General features: G+C 58.1%; 1 protein-coding gene and 1 long non-coding RNA gene across 8 annotated transcripts in view; one reads left to right on the top strand and one right to left on the bottom strand.

Annotated features, from left to right (window-relative positions):
• LOC141370303 (uncharacterized) overlaps nt 1-4970 on the bottom strand; it is a 38992-nt gene extending 34022 nt beyond the window's left edge. For 2 of the 3 annotated variants that reach the window (XR_012374210.1, XR_012374209.1), the window contains exons 1-4: nt 4556-4970; nt 3768-3956; nt 2483-2649; nt 1824-2052 (exon numbers count right to left, since the gene is read on the bottom strand). This is a non-coding gene — a long non-coding RNA (uncharacterized lncRNA). The remainder of the gene's footprint in view (nt 1-1823; nt 2053-2482; nt 2650-3767; nt 3957-4555) is intronic. The other variant, XR_012374211.1, reaches the window with a different exon arrangement.
• A 2035-nt stretch (nt 4971-7005) lies between these two features.
• ZMIZ1 (zinc finger MIZ-type containing 1) overlaps nt 7006-20067 on the top strand; it is a 232484-nt gene continuing 219422 nt past the window's right edge. For all 5 annotated transcript variants that reach the window (XM_025850356.2, XM_025850357.2, XM_025850358.2 and 2 more), the window contains exon 1: nt 7006-7033. The gene's annotated coding sequence lies outside the window, so the exon portion shown is untranslated. The remainder of the gene's footprint in view (nt 7034-20067) is intronic.

Raw genomic sequence — 20067 nt, 5'->3', positions numbered from 1 at the left:
AAGGGGGTGCTAGTGCTCCACAGCCCTCCCAAGTGGCATCTGATTTTTGCAAAGGGGGTGAGGGCAGCGGGAGACTCAGAGCTGGGGCCAGGGAGGCAGGTGGAGAGGGTGCCCATGGAGGGGACGAAACGTCAGCCTGGGCCCCCGGGGGGAAAGCAAAATAGAAAGGCCCTGTGTCAGCAGCCAGGCCCCTGGCGGCCGGGCTCTCGGCTCCATTCTGTTCAGCGGGATTCTAGTTGGCACCAGCTGCAGTCAGGAACAATGCCTGGATTTCTTTCTTTCTTCTTCTTTTTAAAAAAAAAAAATTTAATAGAGGGGAGAGAAGAACCAGAGCCACTCATTGAACAGCTCAGCATCATGGAGGCATCTGGGACCGTGTGTCCTTGAAAAACAGCACAGACTCAGGGACCCTACAGCTGGCTGCAAGGTGCAAGAAGGCACATCATACTGGGAGCCTGGGGTCCCAGCCCACTGCTGCCTCACACTCGCTGTGTGACTTGGGCAGGTCCATGTCTCACTCTGATTTGTTTCCCCAGCAGAGCTTGCCTTCCAGACCCCACTCAATGCCAACTCCTCTCCTTCCCCCAAACTTTTAGAGTGGTATTTGATGGGGGCAATCCTTTCTGATAGCCTATGAGCTCCTGGAGGGCCGGGTCTGGCTCATCCTTGTGTGTCCCTTGCATCTCCCGCTGTACTTGACCGCCTGTCAGTCACTCAGGCACTCTGTTGGGTGATGGGATAGAGCAGTGAGCCATCTTCTGGCCCACAGTCTCAGCCAGGGAGGAGACGGGTGCACATCAAAATAATTTCCCTGTCTAGGGAGGTGTCGCGCTGGGCAGATGAAACTCCCTGTGCCTCAGTTTCCTCATCTCTAAAAATGGAGACGTTACTACCACTAATAACAATCAGCTCGTGTGAAGATGAAAGGAGTTTGTGTGCATGAGGTACTTGGTGTCTAGCACACTTTAATATGTAATTGTTATGATGATAACGCTGATGCTGAAGGCAGAGGCAACAGCATGTGGGGGCTGAGACCAGGTAGACAGCACATCTGCTGGAGGTATCAGGGCAGGCCTCTGAGCATGTGGCCATGGATGTGGCCTTGGAGGTTGGTAGAGGTGTGTCCCAGGAGGCAGGAAGAGCATGAGGAGGTAAGAGCACGTATAGAATGCTGGCAATTCCGAAAGCCACCCAGCATGGCCACAGGCATGTGGCCCTCAAGCGGGTATGAGCCTTGAGGCCGGCAAACTGCTGTCCAGGTGAGGAGGAGAGACATGGAGGCTCTGAGCTCTTCTCCCACCCCCTCCAGTGCCGGAGAGGAGGGACTCCCCTCAGGGTGCCAGAGCTGTCAGGATAGACGGAGGAGGCTTGATCCTCCTCTGGCAGCTTGTTCCAGGCCCCCAGGAGTGCTGGACCTCCTAGCTCCCAGATGGCTATCTGGCAGCGCCGGAGCAGAGGAGAGAGTGCTGGGTCGGGACCCCTGGCCCTTGTTCCCACTCTGACACTTCCCAGCTCTGTGGCCATGAGAAAGCCACCACCTCCTTTCGGGGATCAGTTTCATCACTGGAAAAAGGGCCATTGCAAGGCTCAGAAGATTAGCGGTACCTTGTGAAGCAAGGTGTTAAGGTCATGACCTACTCACAGCCCTGGACGGTCCCCTCTGAATACACATGTTTTCCTTTCCCTACAAAGCCAAAGGAGACCCTGGAGGGCATTCCCCAAAGCAGGGCCCCCCTAAACCCTGAGGTGCACTATAGCTCAAGAGTCAAAAAGGCTTAATCAGAGGCAGAAGTACCATTGAACATCCTGTGTCCCTCTCCTACCTGACAGATGGGGAAACAGGAGCACAGAGTCTGTGATGCACTCACGACACATGGCAAGCCGGGCAGTGGTGGGCTGGGCGCGAAGGTGTCCCAACTCCCAAAGCAGGCTCTCCGTTGACTCTCCCAGGCCTCCCAGCAGAAGAAGGGGGTGGCGGCTGAGCCGGGTCCGGAACCATGGGGCAGAGGTCCATGATGGGAACTGAGAAGATAGCATACCTGGTGGAAAGGCCTGGAGAGCCAAGGCCAGGAGGCTGGGCAGGTGTGGCCTCAGAGAATGGAGTGGGCAACCTGACTGGCATAAAGGGAGGAGGCAGCCCAGGGGCACCTGCTGTGCTGACGGGCACATCTGCTCTCTGCTGGGCCCAACCACCCACCTCTAGACATACAGCTGCCTCAGAGCTGGGCAGGGACCAAATGCCTCCTGGATCCACCAAGGTGTGAAGACTAAATCTACTCCCCATGACCCCACTACCATGGGAGGGGACCCGATCATTCCCTGGCAGGTGAGTGAGTCCTCCCACCATCCACCCCAGAGGACTCAGAAGGTCACCTTGTCTGCACCATAGCCTGGTGAGGAATGAAGGCAAATCCCCATTCTCAACCCTGAGGTTCAGCCCCACCCACCGAATAACTGTGAGACCTTAAGCAGGTCATTTAACCTCTCTGAGTCTTTGTCCTCAGTGGGGAATTACACCTTCTGGCTTTTGTGGAGAGGATGGAATGAGAAATGCCTGGCAAACAGGAAGCTCTCGATGACAACAACAACGGGACATTCCTTTGGCCCTTTTAGTCCCTGGGCTCCCTTTTGGGGAGGGAGGGGTGAATCCTGGAGACAGAGAAGGCAGCCCTGGAGAGGTAGGAATTCACCCCCACATATGCCAGTCCCCTGCTCCCCCAGCCCACTGAGGGCCTCCAGCCCAGGAGGCCACAGTCACTGCACCCTGTACAGGTCCTCTGCGCCCCCAGGATCTATAGCCCCTTCCCACTGCCTTCCTCTCGGCCTCCCAGACCTCCTGCTTCCCCACTTCCCAGGCCTAGGCCTAAGCAATGGCCTTCTTTCCTGCTGATGGTTCCTGGAAGGCAAGGCAATTAATAAAACATAAGTCTACTCTGAAGGTAGGTGTGGGCAGGACCCTGCATTGGCACCCACAGGCCGGCCCCGTGCAGCCCACACCCTCCTGATGTGGCCCTGAGCTGCTGGGCACTGAGCTGATGGGCTCCTGATGGGCACTGAGCTGCCTCCTGATGGGCACTGAGCTGCCTCTGGAGCCATGTGATTTCCAGGCCCTGCGTCGGCTGAGTGGGATCTGTCTTCCAGTTCTCAGTGGCTGGGAAGTGAAAGCACTTTCCCCTCTGTTTCACCCCCAGATCTCCAGGCCCACAGACGCCAGGGCCAGGAGAGTGGAGGCTCAGGACACGTAATCCCCAAAGAGGCCCGGCCACTGCCATGAGACCTTACCCTTGGTTTAGAGAAGCCCAGAGAGGACTAGCAACTTGCCCAGGACCACACAGAGAGTCTATGGCTAAGGAGGCAGAGCTGGGCTAAGATGTCAACAGGAAACTTTGTTAATGAGAGCCTGAGGTTGAATCCTGATTGACCAAGTGACTCAAAGTGCAGTTTTCTCTGAAGGGGAGATAGTAATAGAGCATCTAACTCAAGGCAATGTGAGGAGAATCTAGTGAGCTAATGCTAAGAGGCCCTTGCCACAGTACCCAGCACACAGTAGGTACTATATAAGTCATAGCTTCTTTCCAGACCTCACAGGGATCCAGTCTGCCTTGTTATTTCCCTGAAAGATGAATAGAGATAGCAAAGGCCTGAGTCCCAAGGACTGGAGGCCAGGATCCCCAGGAGGCCTGGGCAGACCCAGAGCCCAGGTGAGGTTTCTCAGACTTGCTGCCATCAAGTGTCATGCTTGCTCAGGTAAGAAGAGTTGAAATTACCCTTCGCTCGGGCCTGCTTTGTATACTGGGCTTGGCTCCTCTGCCCTCTGCAGTAGCATGCTAGTTTTCAGAAGTAAAGGAAATGGGGGTCGGGGGTATCTTCTGGACAGGAGCTTTTGAACATGAGTGATCACCCCCAAGGCTGCCTCCATTCCTCATTTCCTGGAGGTGGTGAGCCCATGTCACTCACTGAGGAATTTGGACAGAAATGGTGAGAGGAGAGCATCCTGACCCATCCTGACCCATCTAGTTCTTGACTGAAGCTGGATTCTCGCCCTCCAGGCTCTTAAACCCAGAAACTCTGTCCTGACGTTTTGGACCTGGGGTGGTGGGGGCAGGCATAGCTTTCTGGCGCTACAATGCTATAGATTTCCCAGGGGGAGCAGCTGGGGCTCCAGCCACCACTCAGCCAGCTGAATTACACCTTCCAGCCCTGGGTCAGGCCTTCAGGGGTTTCCCAGGCTACCACGTGTCCTGACTTAGGAACCTGGGCCACCCAGAGGCCGAGGGGGAGGGGCTCAGGAATATACTCCCACAGGAATGTACTGGGACCATGCTTCTCTTGTGTGCTGAGAGGTCTGGAAGGCTCTCATGCCATCCACCTTCCCCAGGGGTGCTCAGCTGCCACCTGTGCAGGAACAGCTGCTTGAAAACAGTCCATATGACAGGTCGAAAGACTGAGGCCCGGAAAGGAGTGCCTTCCCTTGCATCTAATGGCACTGGGCGACAGAATTTCCCCTGGGAATATCAAGCAGGTTCCCCGCATCCCCTCCCACGCCCCTGTGGACCTGAGCTGTAGTCCTCTGAGCCCTCAGGAATCCAAGCTGAGTTCGCTGGCTGTCAGACTAGCGAAGCCCTGCGAATGAATTCAGGGCTGGCAAATTCGTTTTGCTTCCTTTCCCTCGGTGGTGGAAGGAGTGATCTAGCCGGCCCTGAAGGAGTTCAAGCCGAGGTCAGAGATGCCCACTGAAGGATGTTTTTAAATAGGGTGGGGGGAGGGTACTCTGGCCTGCCCCTCACGCTGGCCCAGGGTCGGCGCTGATCACTGCCCAGAAGGCCTGGACGATCCTCGAGTCTGCGTGGCACGTCCGCGCTCCGAAGCGGACCTCGTCAATCAGGCAAAGGCCCTAGCGGGTCCAGGACGTCTTCCGCTAGTCTCAGTCCCCGGGGGAGACCCCCGCCCGGGCTGCCTCCGGGTGCCCGCCCCCCCCCCCGGCGGAGTCATTGTTCTCTGACGTCACGCCGCGGCCCCGCCCCTCGACCCTCACCACCTCCCCCCCTCTCCCCACCTCCGGCTCCTGGCGCCCGAGACCCTCGCAGCCTGCAAAGCCCAAGCCTTGCAGGGCTCCCCCCGCGGCCCGGCCCGGGCTGCGCCCCCTTGCGCTCTCCCCAACTTGCCTTTGTTATTCCAGCTCCCTTCCTCGCCTCGCCTCCGACACCGCGGCAGACTGCAAAACACGGAGCGCGGAGCCGCCGCTACACCTGGAATCCGAAGCGGGCGCCGGGCCGAAGCCTCCCCCGCCTGTGCAGGGAGGAGAGTGCTTGCGTGCGCGCGAGTGTGTGTATCCAACCCGTGCCGCGCGGGCGCCGATTATGATTTGGGACTGAGGGTGCAGCAAATCACAAGCGGTGTGGGGGGGTGGTTCTGGGTGTGAAAGAGGGAGTCGGGGAGGATATGGGTTTGTGTGTGTATGTGAGCGTGAGGATTTAATGAACAGGGGAATGTTTCATGTTTTTGGTTGTTTTTTTTTTAGTGTATTTGGTTGTACAGCGATGTGTGTGTGCCATTGCGTGTGTGTAAATGTGCTTGTTATGACCGTGTACACGGGTATATTTGTAAGGGCACGTGTACGTGTGTGCGTGTTTGTGTGTGGGCGCGTGTAGAAGCGTGTTTGTAAAACTGAGTGTGGGCGCGAATGTGTGTGCTGTTTGTGTAGGAGTTTCCGTGTGAGTGGCAGTGGACGAGAGGCAAGGTGGGTGCGCACTTAAATGCTCTCGAGGGTGGCTCCGCGAGGGGAACCCCGCGAGTGGGTGCACCCAACTGCGCCTTGTGAGCGCGGTAGCTCTCCGCGGCCCCTGGCGCAGTGCCCAGCCCCGGACGTGGGACTGGGTCTGGGTCCTGGCGCCCCCACCCCGCCCACGTGCACTGGGCCTGGGGAGCTCGGGACCGGCCTCGGGGAATCCACACGTCCCTGCACCCGGCAGGGTGCAGACAGTTCGCACTGGTCCTTCCCAGTTGTAGGGGGCACCGTGCTCCAACCTCCCCCAACGTCGTCCTTGGTGGTGGTGGTGTGTGTGTAGGGGGTGGTCCTCTGCTCGCCACACCAGTCAGTCCCCGGGCTTTGAGAACAACCCCAAAGCCTCCTCCGGGGGAACGCTTGGGCCATCCTTGCTAGCAACTCGCTTGCCCCCAAATAGGGTACCTGACAGCGTTCCCGGCCCCAAGTGCACTCTAGTCCCGGGCGCGCGAACCAAGGGGGTGCCGGGGGTGCCGGGTGGTTTTTGCCCCCTCCCCGATGGGGTCCCTTCCTAGGCTCAGCATTTCTCTCCTACTCTAAACTTGCAGGAGCGGGGAGGTGGGGGCGGGCAGGGAGAAGTGGAGGAAGGGGTAGAGAAGAGGGAGGTGAGTGACGGGGTGGGGGGGTGACGCGCGAGGCTCTTCCGAGCCACAGAGGGGGGAAAGCTTGGAGAGGGCCGGGACCAGGGAGCAGGGAAGAAAGAGCAAAAGAAGGGACAGGAAAGGCGAGGGAGAGAAAGAGGCGAAAAGGAAAGAGGGAGAGTGAACGGCGAGAGCGCTGAGAGAGCGAGAGCCGAGCGAAGCTGAGCGCTGGCGGCGGCGGCGGCGGAGCCACGGCGCTCCGTTCCGTCCGTGGTTCCGCGCCTGCTTTTGCGGGCGGCCGGCGGCGCGGGGCCCTTTGGAAATAGAATAGCCAATGTAATCTGACACTTCAACTTGCTCGGCTCCGGGCGAGTTGATTCACTTACTCACCCCCTAACGCCGAGTTCCTTTTCACTGTCTGTGGACATTAAAAAAGAGAGCGGCGGCGGGCGCCCGGGAGAGCAGGCGAAGGGGCGGCGGGCGGGCGAGCAGCGACCCGGCGGCGGAGCGAGCAAGCAGCGCCGGCGCAGCGCGGTGACCCCAGCCCCGGTCGGCGCGGAGCAGGAGCCGAAGCGGAGCCGTTCTCGGCGCCCTCGCTGCGCTCCTCCCGGCCCGAGCCGGGCCTGCCCGGCAGCGGCCGCGGCGGCAGCGGCGCTCGCAGCGCCGGGTAAGTTTGGGTCCAGACCCGGGCGCCCACTGGCCCCGGGCCTTCCTCTCGCTCCCCGTGGACTCTTGGGGTGCGAGCGTGGGGCGCTGGGTGCTGGGGGCTTTTCCCTTGAAGGGTCCGACGGCGCCAGGCAAGCCCGGCGAGCGGCGGCGGCCGAGCTCCACTGCGCTCTGCTCCGCGGCCCGGGGCCGAGGCCCAGGCGACCGGCGAACGCCCGGCTGAGCGGAGCCGGCTTGGGCTGCGCGCGGGGGCCGAGGCTCTTCGGGTGTGCGGGGCGTGAGTAAGGTTGTGCGCGCGCGGACCCTGTGCCCGCCTCCTGCCGGTGCGCCTCCAGCCCTCGTTCTGTACACCCGGGCAGGACCGGGATTCGGGCAGGGAGGGAAGGACCCGGGTAGGACCACCTCGGTCTCCCTCACCTCGTTCGGGGAGACGCGAAGTTGTGCGCCTGTGTGTACGAGAACCGCCGGAGACGGCGCTGGATTTCGGGGTGGCAAGGGGTGGTGGTGCTAAGTTGTGCATCTGAATTTCCAGGGAAAACACACACTTTGGCAAATGGGAGGTGGAGGCGCGGTTAAGTTGTTTGTGTGTGAATTGCCCGGGGAGACGCGGCGCAGGGTACTAGCGGGGAACGCCGAGGGGGTGTGTGTAGGGGCTTCCCGGAGGTCTTGAGAAGCCCGAGGGGCGTTAAGGCCATCGCCTGGACGGGGCTGCCCCGGCCAGGAGGGGAGCCCAGAGGGAAGATGTGCGTGTGTGCGCGCGCGCGCGTTGCAAATACGAAAGTAATTTCTCCGTGTTCTTTCTTCCTCTCCGTCTCCGGCGGCGGCGGCGGCGGCCGCGGCCCCGGGGGAGTGGGAGGCCGGCCCGGGCGGAGGTTGGGGGGCCCGGCCGGGGCCGGAGCTGGGGTGGGGGGCCGGACTCTGGAAGCTTGTTTCACATTCCTGGCGTCTGGGCAGGGGAGAAAACAGTGGGGAGCGCGGCCTCGGCGTCTGGGGCGCGGGCAGCGGGCGCGCGTCGCCCCCTCGCCGGGGACATCTGTCCAGGAAGCCAGGCGGGCGGGGAGAGGGCGCGGTGCGGAGGGCAGGCTCCCCGCCCCGGAGCAGCGGGGGCGCGAGCGAGGGGCGGCCGCCTTCCCGGCCATTGTGCGCCAGCAGATTTTCACGGGAGACTGCCCCGGAGCCGCCGGAGAAGGCCGGGAGTCGGCCTCAGCCCCGGGTTTAAAAGACACTCCAGGAATGTAAACAACCCGGGCAGGAGGGCGGGCTGGCGGGAGCGCGCCAGGGCAGCCGGCCCGGGCCCCCCACCCCTCCCTGGGGGACAGCCCGACGGCAGGGCCGCCCAGCCCTTACCCCTCTACCTGCCGCAAACTTTTCCCTCCTCCGCCTTCCCTTCCCACCTCGCCCCTCTAGCGAGGGGGGCACAGAGCGAGGGCATCTCCGGAGGCTGGGGCTCTGAGCGACTGACACCCGGCGCCTGACCCTGGAGGCCTGGCGGTCCGGCCCCAGCTTGGGTGTCCCGAGTCGGGGCTGCTCCGGCTTGGGAGCCGCAGGCTGCTTCCGTGGGCAGTGCCCGGAGTAACTGGGGCTCTGAGAGCTGCCTGCCTGCCTGCCTCTCTCTCCCCCCTTCCCTCCCTCCCTCCCGCTGCTCCTTCCCCACTCTCCCCCTTCTCCTCTCCCCTGACTGCTTTTCCAATGCCTTGACATGAGGGAGGAAGATTTAACTTGGCAGCCCAAACAAATGTTCTCTCAGAGGTCCTCCAAGAAGCTGGCGGCTGGGCTGGCAGGGTGAGGGCACTGCTCGGCCAGTCTATTCCTCCTCCCTGCTCTGCCATGGCCATTTGGAGCCCCCTGGGTGCACAGCCCAGGGCATGGGAAGAGTAGAGCCCAACCCTGCAGATTTAAAAGGGCAGTGAGAAGCCGCCTGTGGAAGCCCCTGGCTTGGCGCTGGGCAGGAGCCGCAGGGAGCTGCCTCCTGGTGCCAAGGGTTTTCTGGAGGATTTTCTTGAGCAACAGTTTGTCTCCCTGCTGCAACCTGGGAACAGGGCCTGGTAGACCAGAGGGTTAACCAGCGCTGTCTCCTCCTCTCCTGTGGGTGTGAGGACAGGCTGGTTACACAGGGCAGGGCAGGAGGCCAGAGGCTGTTCGCAGAGGTGCCTGTGTTTGCTTATTATTGTTTTTTTGAAGGGAGAGATAAAGAGGCAGGCGCTGTGGTTGGAGAATGGGCAGCTTGGCTGGCGTTGAATTCGGACTTGACTTCGCTGGCGTTGGTATGGTCCCGGGAGTTTAAAAGTTGTTTGTAAGCTACCGGGGAAGTTTAGACCAGGGGGCGAGCCCCTAGCTTTCTCTGTCCTGGCTGCTTTTTGAGGAGATCCAGAGCAGGAGTTGGGGTGGGAGGGGGGAATTCCTGGCCCTTTGCTTCCCCTCTGCCTGGCCCTGGTGGTGTGGTCTGTGAATGCCCCAAGCCTCACACTGACCTTTCTCTCATCAAGTTGAGGATGTTGAAACACCAGCATCAAACAAAAGACACATTGAAAGCCCTATCTGCCACAGAGCACGTGTGACTTTGGGGCCAAGGGAATGCATCTGGAGGGAGATGGTGTTTTCTTCTAAGTTTTATGATTTCGGTTGGGTTTTGTTTTTCCCAAAAGGACAGAAGCATCTCCTTGTCCCAAGTCACGAGGTTATGAAATGCTGTTTTCACATGTAAATCTCAAAACTTTAGAGTTTTGAGAGTTGGTGGCAGGGACTAGCGCTGGGGTGGGGGGGGCAGAAGTAGGGAGTTTTCAAGAGTTTTAAATGGTTTTTAGATTGGGGTTTTGAGGCATTCGGGGTATGGCTCACAGAGAAGAGTTAGGAATGAGAAATTGCCGGACTTCTGGAAAACTTTGATAACTAGCCCTGTCTTTGCAAAGAAGGATTTCTGGCTTCTTGGTGGGGACAGTATGTCCCTTTTTCCTCCTAAGGAAAGAAGGGAGGAGGGTCCTCGTTCCTTTCGTGGCCAGGAGCAAAGTGAAGAAAGGTCCAGAGACTGTGGGGTTTGGCCACAGAACCACAGGTTCTCTCACACACACACTCCCCTTGCAACAGTAACACAACACTTTCTCCATACCTGGCCCCCAAAGATGTGCCCCCACATAGGACAAGTGCCCACCAGCGACTCATCCTGGAAAATTGCAGGGGGAAGGCTCCCACTGAGAGGAGCTGCACGCTTCACTTTTTCTCTGATTGACAGAGATGGTAGATAAGGAAGGCAGGCACTTTGAGGCCTACTGTGTCCTGAGAGTCGTGTCACAAGAGTACCCGTGTGTGAAGCCACGGATACAGAGTTCTCAGGCCTTGGCTAGTGTCCACCAAGCAGCCATGACCCTGGCCTCAGGGTGAGGCATCGTTGTAAGAAATTTGGGCACCAACAAGTTAATTTCCGGAAGCTTCTCTGGGCACTCTGTCACAGAACCAGGAAGCAGGGCCTGCCAGGTTGTGACTGGGTCCCATACGGTTTCATTCATAACTTTGCTCCCAAGGGCTTCTGCCTGGCTCCTATCACCACTTCATCTTTATGAGGTTCCTCGGGTTTTGTGTGGACAACAAAGGCCGGGCTGCAGTAATTACCCTGGACCCTGCTGCAGCCTTGCCTGGTGACTGCTCTGACCTCTCAGCAGGACACAGTGGCCTCTGTCCACGCCCTCTGAGGGGGAAGCTCTTTGTCCCTAGAGCCCCTGACAAAGGGGGCGGGGGAGACAGAGCTTGCATGGGCTGTAAACCGTAGGGGTGATTTTGAGGTTGGGCCTTGCCCTCAGGGAGGATCAAGAGAGGCTGAGAAAATCAGTCCCATGCATAGGCTCTGGGAAAAGAATCCAGGAAACCCTTCGTGATTCTTGGGTCTTCCCAGTGCTTGAGGAGATGGGGGGAGAAGTGTCAAGAGGCTGGCTCCCTTAGGCCAGGGGCTTCACTCTGCTGGGACTCAGTCTCCTAATCTGTAAAATGGGTCCAAAGGGAGAACTGTTCCAATCTCACTTGGCTGCTGTGAGGATGAGGCAGATGTGAGTAGTAGAGCCCTTGGCATGTATCCTCTGAAGGCCTGGAAGGTTCTGGGTGCAGAATGAAGCACAAAGGTGTTGCCTTGGGGGTGCTAGAAGCATTTTCCAGAAGCTGCTTCCCTAAGCCTACCTCCTTGACGGCTTATATCCAGTCTTGGCTTATATGTCCCCTGAGACAGGGCACTCATTACTCTGAGCAGCTTCTGCCTTCAGTGGACGGTTCTATTAGTGTGCTCTGTTGCATGGCATGCTTTCTGGAAATCATCCCCTCCTGACCCTCACTCTGAGCTTGAGGTGCTGGGGTTTCTCCAGACCACAGACTCATCCTTTCTTGAATGATCACAGATTTAAGACCAGTGCTCAAGCAGATCATGCGGATGGGAGGGGAAGGTGGACACCCTCCAAACGGCTGCTTTCAACTGTTACTGGGAAGTAGCTGCTGGGAGTGAGAAAGCGTCAGCCTGAGGGGCTCACTGTGATCTGTCAGTGTGTGTGCCAGGCCTGCCTCTTGGTACTTTTCCCTCCTTGGATTGGGCATGAGGAGAAGGAAGGAGGTACGTGATGGGCATGGGGTCGGGTCAGGGGCCCAGCTTTGGTGCCACAGATAATTCCTAGGAGTCCACAGTTGTGAGGATCATGGCCTGTGAGACAGCCAGAAATGTGTAAGACAGTTCCTGTTCCTTAGGAGCTCACAGCCAGTAAGGGCAGGAAGATCAGTCCAAATAAATAATTAACCACTAGCAGCTGGCTGCCTGCCATGGGGCACATGACTGTGATAACCACAGCCCCTTGCCTTTGTGTATGGCACTTGGGGGATTTAGAAGTACTCTCTAAATTTATGGTGCTCCAGCAACAACAGTGGAAGCTAACTACTATTTGGAATTGCCCCCACTTAACAGACAAGAAAACCAAGTTTCAGAGAGGTAAAATGACCTGTAGCCAAGCCAGGACTCAGCCCCAGGCCTTAGAGATGCAGGCCACGAAGCAGGCAGGGACACGGGCGCAGAAGTCGTCGTGGACCCCGCAGGATGGGACCTCGGGGAACTGAGGTTAAGGAGGAGGAGCCGTACACAGGAGGGGTCCTGGAGATGGGCCTCCCTGTACCCGCCCCAGCAGCCGTGCTCCTTTCTTCTGGCATAGTGTCTTCCAGCCGAGCTTGCTCTGAGCCCCCGATACTGTCATGACTGCTGGGGTACACATGTCTGTGCATGGGTCTCCAACTCCATCCCTGGCCCTAGAGCAGGAAGCGGAGATGTTTCCGGGCCCCAGGTCCCTGTGCAGCCCCAGGCTCTTCCCCAGGCTGCGATGGTTTCTATAGATACAGACGTTGACTCAGCCTGCCCTTCCTCTGGCTGAGTCAGTCCTCGGGCTGTGTGGGGTGGCCGCCCTGTGGGGGTTCTTGGGTTCCTCCTACCCCCAGACACAGCCCTCCTACTGCCCACGTCCCTGCGCCTGGTGCTCTGGAGCTCAGCTGAGCGCCACCCCAGGATGAGGCTGTAGCTGGTGGGGTACAGAGCAGGATGCGGCCAGGCAGGCCGAGCTGGCACCTCCCCAGGAAGCCTGGCCCAGCCTGGCACACCTGCACAGGTAATGACTGTAGCCCAGGAGGGCCCCGGGGCCCGCCTGTCAGACCCAGCTGCCGGGGTTACTGCAGGATCATGCTGGGGGAGGCCGGGGTGTCTGAGCTAATTAGATTTCTTAGATTTCAATGCTCCCCTAATCCTGTTAGCCCGGCTGTAATTGTAACCACTTGAAGGTTTCAGCCATGGCAGACTGGTGAGGACAGACGGTGTGGGGACTCCGCTCTGCCCCAGCCCCAGCCTTCGGCAACCAGCTGGGGACTGGGGACTCCTTTTCCAATTCTCCCGGGTGGGGGCCCGAGTGATGGTAGGTGTTGTGCTTTTCTGTAGAGTCTTGGCACTGCAGACCGTTAGAGCAGGCATGGCCCTTCAGGATCATCTGGCTCCAACTCTTCACTGTATAGATGGGACCACAGAATTCTGCACAGGGGCAAGGGCTGGGCCCGGGCCTTGATGTCTGGTAGTGGTAGGGGGCCTGGGTCTTGCGGTCTGGCTTTGTGATCTTTGTCCCTGGAGACTTCAGGGCAGGTCTGGAATTGTACAGGACTTGTGAACCCTCCGGAGAAGTCACCCCAAAGATAGGGGTTTGGGGTGCTTCATTTGTCCCAAAGCCTGCTCCCCGGTTGGCATTACCCCCTCCCCCCCCCACACGCATGGATCTACATGCCCTCACACATGGGCCAGGTTTCTGCCGAGGACTCAGACACGTCTCTCCTAGGCTCTCAGACATGGGGGCTTTTTCTCTTCCTCCCCTGCCCCAGATTCTTGATCTCTTGGAGGGTCCAAGGCAACGCAGATTAGCGCTTTGCCAGAAAATGGCAAAACTGTTCTGATGGGGGTGGGTGTTTTGTTAGAAGACAATCTCTTTATACTTTCAAAGGCTCTTCCAAAATTATTTTTTTGGTGTCTGGTTTAAACGGAACTTGCACCATGTCGCTGTCCTTTCTCCAGCCCTACTGCCGTCTGCATTTCCCCAAACTTCAGTCATCCACCCACAGAGGTTGGTGCTTACAGGGGAGGGGTGGGGGGAGTAGCTGCGATGCCTTCAGAACCCCTGTCAGGGAGCTTCCCACCCAGCAGTCACATCCTGTCCACTTGGCCCTGGAGCAGCAGGGAGAGGTGTTTGAAACCTCCTTCCACTCTGGAAGCTCCCTGGCTCTGAGCACGTGGTATAGAGCTGAAGGGGCTGTAGGGCTCACCTGGTCTGACCATTCCTTTCCTGGCCCAGGAAACCCAGCCCTGAAAAGAAAGAATTGGCCGTGTCCAAGGGCAGCAGTGAATTAGTGACACAGCCAGGCCTGGAACCCTGTCTGTCCAGCCCATTAGCTCATTAAACATTTATTGAGCATCTACTTGTTGGCCTGGCTCAGCCCCGTTAGCCACACTTCGGAGCTCATCAGTAAATGCGCTTCCATCCTTCACTGGGAAGGACCAGATGAGCCTGGGGAGGACGGGGCTCATTTCTGAGCTCTCGGGGTGAGGAATAAGCACGGGGCTTTTCCAGAGTACTCCCAGATCCTACACAGCTGGGAGGGGATGGGCATTAGCACTCCAACCTGGCAACCTGTTTCTTAAAAGGTAATCATAGGTTGGTTGCATTGCAGATTTGAGGGAAGTAACATGGAAACCCTCTAGGGAGGGTACACAGTTTCTCATCTGCCCAAGCCTGTTTAGTCCAAGAAGATGGGTGGCTTCCTCTGCCTGTCCCCCACCTCTGCCCAGCCCTCCTAGTGCTGACTTTTGTCCTTTGAGGGCTAATGGCCCGCGGCCTTGTTCCTGCTGGCACTTCCTCTGCGGATGGGGAAGCAGGGAAGGAGCCCCTTCGCCCCACCCCGGGAGTCACATGCATCAGGCCCAGGTAAGAGCACGTGAGGAAGAACCCGCAGGCTTAGAACAAGGCAGAAGATGCCAAGGGCCTGGACCTCACCCTGTCCCCCACCCTGCTCCCTGGTAGACCTTGGCCAAAGCTGGGGAACCTGGCCCCGGGCCGTGACCAGCCAGCCCTGTGGCTGAGGGACAAATGGAGCAGGGAGACCTCTGGGAAGGGTCCCGAAACCCTTACTTGGCGTTTGCAAGTGGGGAGGGCTTTTCCAGGTTCTCTGTCCTACTTTCTCATTTGGCAGGTGAGGAGACCCAAAGCCCAGAGAGGTGAAGGGACCGGTCACAGGCCCCACAGCTAGTTGGCCCCCCTGCACCAGGGAGGCTGAGTCGTCCGGGTGGGGAGGGGTGGAATTTTCTATTGCTAGTTGTTTACACCTTTAAAACAACTTCCCAGAGTCTACCAGAAACATCATAATAGCCAGTACTTCTTGGGCAACTAATTTGTTCGAGGCTCTCCTTAGACTGCCTGCATTCATTTCTCAGCTCCACCCTTTGTGGTACGTATGACTTTGGGCAGGTTCTGTTTAACTTCTCCAACTCCTGTCTCCATGTCTGCAATACAGACTTATTCAGTATAAAAAGTAACCTAACGCCTTCCCCCTAGGCTGTGAAAATGGAGCTCCTACCGTGCCTGGCACATAGTAAGTGCCCATGAAATAGGTCCTCCAGCTTACAGATGAGGAGACTCAGGTCAGATGGATTGCCCAAGGTCCCCTGGTACCTCAGGACCAAGCACGGCTGGACGTGGCATCCAGACTTCATGACCCTCAGCCTCCGGCCATTATCCGCAGTCTCCCCTTTGTAGCAGGAAGGGTTGGTAGATCAACTCTAAGAGGCCCTCCATGATAAAATTCAACTGAGTTCATTTTAATTCAACCTACCAGTGAAGTCTGTGCCCCTCGTGGATGTGTTCCAAGGTGGAGTTTTACATCTGGGTTCCTGCCTGCAGACCTCTCTTTCCTCCCCTGTAAGATGAGGCCGGTGGTGATAACCACCTCCTTCCCGGGCTCTTCCCGTGTGGAGAAATCTCTCAATGAGAGATTGGGCCTTGTCAACCACGATTATGGGCTGTGGGACCTCAGGTCAGTGACAGACCCCTCTGGGCCTCAGTTTCCTCGTCTGAAAATCATAGCTGAGACCACATCAGGGTTTCCCAGAGTGGCCTGTCAGGAGCCCTGTCCACCAAAGGCAGGACAGTAAAGCACAGCCTCCCTCTCCTGGGACACTGCCAGCCCTTTGCCTCCCTCAGGGGTTCCCAAAAGGCGAGGACTCTCCTCCCACCTCCCTTTTTTATGCAAAATAGCTCTTGAAGACATCAGTGTAGGTCCCTTCCAGCTCTGGCATTGATGGCTTGGTCTCCTGGTTGGTTTCCCTGCCGAAGAACCACTGCCCCAGAGGGGCTGTGCACAGTGGGGAAATCGAGAGAAGCTTCCACGTGGACAGAGTTCCCCCCCACCCCGCCCTGCCCCCAGCCTGCTTTCTTGGCAGTGCCCCCTGACTTCTACCCCTCAAGCCCTCTGTCCTCCCTCCCTCTCTCTGGCCTCCTCTTTTTTGTTGTTACAAGACCACAAATCTGTCTGTGGCTGGGCAGTCCCGAAAGCCAGGCCAGCTTGGCAGAGGGGTGGGACCTCTGCCATGTCCCTAGAGATGGGCCTCGAAGACATAGCAGCTATCAGGGCAGGAAGAGCCTTATGCTCGGCCTGCCGGGGCCACACATCCCTGCACCTGCGTGCACCCTTTTGCAAGCGCGTATTTTTCTGGAGAGATGGTCCACGGCTTTATTCCGAACCTTAAATCGGCTTGGACACCTGAAAGCAGTGTAAGAATCATGGCCTTCATCCAAGGATCTAAAATCGCCCTGGCCCCTGAGTGGAACAGGACTGCTGTCTTGTCTTTCCCCACCTCCTGCCCTCAGACCCTTCTGTCCCATCCCGTCGGTGTCACCACCCTAGCCATGGAGGGGTCTGTGTTCACAACGCCTGCTTCTAATCCAGCTTGACATTGTCCTGGGGAGGGCATCAAAGCCAAGGGACGACAAGGGACCTGACCGAGGTCACTACCAGTGGCAGGCCCCTAGGATACAGGACCCGGTACGGGGGCTGGAGGGGGTACCCCAAGGGATGGCCTCCTGTGCTGGCTGAGCACACTGCTGAAAGCATCTGATCTCATCCTCTGTGAGTGTCTCTGCAGTGTGGACCAGAGCTTCTGCAGTCATGGGCCCCAGGAAGCTAGGGACTAAGGTGAAGGGAGGAAGTTTCCACCCACTGCCCCTCCTAGGAAGGCTGGGCAGGACTGGTTTAGGGCTTACCTCCTCTGGCTCCAGAGGCCAGTTTCCCCCCTGCTGTCTGCACTGCCTGTTTATCCTGCTCTCTTGGGTTAATGTTTCCTCTTCTAGGGCCGTGGGGCGCACTGGTATTTACATACAGAGGAGCATTCTCCACTTCAGGATGCCTGGCTGGTATGAATTCTTTGTGAGCCCTGCTGCTGTTAGTGCAGAGAGGCAACCTGAGGCCCTGAGGAGGGCTCTGGGCCGAAGTGAGGTCCCATGCTGGCAAGCCCACTGCGGATAACTCTGCCTCCCTGGCTCACAGCCCTCATGTCCCTGCCTTTCTGGGGTCCTGAAGACTGGGCTCTGTGGCTGCCATGAGCACGTCGGTGTGGGGGTTCCTCCTTGGCCTTCCAGCTCCCTACCCGGTTTGCTCAGCCCTCCTAAGCTCTAGGACCCCTGAGTGCTTCTGATCCTGGAAGAAAAGAGGACACCTGAGGTGTGATTTCTTGCCTGGTGTTTGTGAAGGGAGCTTCCTCGAAGCTGTGAGTTCAGCATTGATTGATTTTCTGCAGAAGGACAGCTTTCTGATCCTTCCACCTCAGCCTGGGTTGACACCGTCAGTTTGACATGAGCTTCAGCCTCAGGGCTGATCCCTCTGGGCAGAAGTGGAGCCCCTTCGGTATTTGGAATCCTTGAGGGCCCTAGAGTTCTCTGAGCTTCCTACCTGGTGGCTGGTTCCCCACCTAGCCCGCTCCCTAGAGGCAGCTGAGCCCAGGTGATTACCCCCTCACCGCCCCCAACAAGGGCTCCAGACACTACTCTTCCTGGTATTCAGGGGACCTTTGATTCTCAAGACCGCAGGGAGCTTGGCAGCCACCTCCTCTGATACCCGTTACACAGATGACTTATGCCCCCTCTGCAGCATCCCCACAGAGTACCTTCTGTTGTGGGCTTGCACGCCTCCGGGGACAGGCTGCTCCTCGCCTCTCAGCAGCTCCCTTCACCTAGGAAGCTCCACCTAGGATGCCTCTTCCCAGGACCTAGTGCTCCTCTCAGGACCACACGGAATATGGTGAATGCAGTTCTTGTGAGCTCCCTTCCATAACCCTACGTCAGAGATTTCTCCTCTCTTGGCTGAGTGCAAGGCTAGTGGGCAGAGTGGGCTTCCCAGAAGAGGTAGCCTTCTATTCCCTGGGCCTCCTCATTATTTCTGTCTCTGTTCAAGAGCCTGGGCTGCTTGGAGACCTCAGGCCCGACCTGGAAATGGTCTAACCCAGGTCATGAGACATGGAAGTAGGCTGGGGAGGTCCCAACTGTGGCTTCTTGGGGTCTGAGGGAAAGAAAGTGGCCTGGCGTCAGGTCTTCAAGGAGGGTCAGACACGCCACGTGGTTTGGAAAGGGTGTCCATCTTCCTGGCCTCTCCCAGCAGGCTCCCCTCCCACGGGGACTGGGAGGGGAGCTGGGGGGGGTGGGGGCTATGAGTCGTGTCCCCTCCCCTTTCGGCCTCTCCCTTCTCTTTACTGAGCCCCTATCTGCCCCGCTCTGCTCCCTGCTGCTCTGTCAGGGAACATTCTGCTTATGTGTCTGTGGCCCCGAGACCTGGGGTCATCTGTGGAGGGCACTGGATTTGGAGTCACAGCTTCTGGCATTGCCTTCTCCCAACGGTCTCCCAGGGGGCTTTCGGTCTCCCCCCAGGGCTGTCGCAAGGGTCCAGGGAGAGGCCAGCACTTTGCGTGCTGTCCCGTGTCAGTGCGTCAGGGAGTGTGATGTTTTCTTACCACGTGTGGTGATGATCATGTCAGCACAGAAAGGCCTTGGAGATCATCCAGGCCAACCCTCTCATTTAGCTGCTGAGTCTGACCCCAGAGGGGACAGGGGCCTCCCTCCCAAGGTCACAGGGCAAGTCCGTGGCAGAGCTGAAGCAAAACTCCAGGCGTCCTGCCCGTCCGCCAGTGCCCAGCCCCCCGCCCCCCGTCACCTGACAGAAGAAACCCTTTGCTAGAGAGCCACAGTGGGGAGATCCCTCTGTGGCTGTGGCATCTGGCTCGCCTGGGACTTACCATCTTCATCTCACAAAAGCTCCTGGGCCTTATGCCTCTCGCTGTGCTCACCAGAACAGCCCCTGGGGGCAGGCAGTGTTCCCTGGGGTCTCCATGAGACACCTGGCTCCCCCTAGCCTGGCCCCCCTCCCTGGGGCTGCTGCCCTATAACGGGGCACTCCCCTTTACTTCCTGGCTCAGATAGGGCTGCCCGCGCCCTGCTAGCTGTCACCTTGGGTGGAAATAGAGTCTCCAGAAGCCCGCCTGAGACCCATCTCCTAGGTATTTGACCCAGCTGGCTGCAAGATGTGACCCCGTCTGGGACCACAGCTTGAATTTGTGGCCCTAGTTTCAACCTGGTGTGACCCCTCCCGTGGCTCTGAAGACCCAAAGATGCCCAGACTGTTGGCACAGGAGGGACCTGGGCAACCAGCTTAGTTCATCTTCTTCTCATCCCCATTTCTCTGATTTAGGGAACTGAGGCCCCAAAAGGGAAGAAAGCTAACTGCACAACCAGCAAGATACTAGCTCCTTCCCAGCTCCTGCCCCCTGAAGCTGATGCCTAAGGCTGCCCAGGCCTGGAGTGGATGGACTAGGGACACTGGTAATGAATAACAACTTCTGATCCATCCCTGCAGGACTCTTCCAGACCCTCAGGCCAGGCCCTGCTTCCCTGCCAGATCTGGGGAGCCAGTGCACTGGAGGGCAGCACACATTTCCTGCTGGTGGGTCCTTGTGCCATCCTGAGAACAAGGTTTCCTGGCTCATCTGGAGCCCTCAGTGTTCTGCCCCCGGGAGAGTAGAGTCTGGGATCCTTCTGTGCCTCCCCTTGCCTAGCTCCCTGAGAAAGATTAGTTACTCATTCACCAAGTTTGTTGAACACCTACTACATGCCAGGCACCATTCCAGGCCCTGGGGATACAGTGGTGAACTTGACAGAGGCCTTGCTTACATTGTTATAGGCGAGACAGACAGTAAGTCAACAACTTTATGTATGATGTCATTCTGAGCTCTAATAAGTGTTTTGAAGAAAAACAAATTAGGATAAGGTGATATAAGGACATGGGTGGGGATTGGGCTTCTTTAGATGGAGTGATCAGGGAAGGCTTCTCTGAAGAGGTAACATTTGAGCAGATACCTCAAGGAGGGATGGGAGTGAACCCCCTGAGCATTTGAGAGAAGGGCACTCCAGACAGCGGGAATAGCATGTGCAAAGGCCCTGTGGCAGGAGT

The sequence above is a fragment of the Callorhinus ursinus genome, unplaced genomic scaffold (genome assembly GCF_003265705.2).
Source record: "Callorhinus ursinus isolate GAN/ISIS: 27379988/994484 unplaced genomic scaffold, GSC_fseal_2.0 scaffold31, whole genome shotgun sequence".
In the NCBI taxonomy this organism is placed as follows: domain Eukaryota; kingdom Metazoa; phylum Chordata; class Mammalia; order Carnivora; family Otariidae; genus Callorhinus; species Callorhinus ursinus.
The sequence above is the reverse complement of the archived record's forward strand: the minus strand, read 5'-3'. Positions and strand labels throughout refer to the sequence as shown.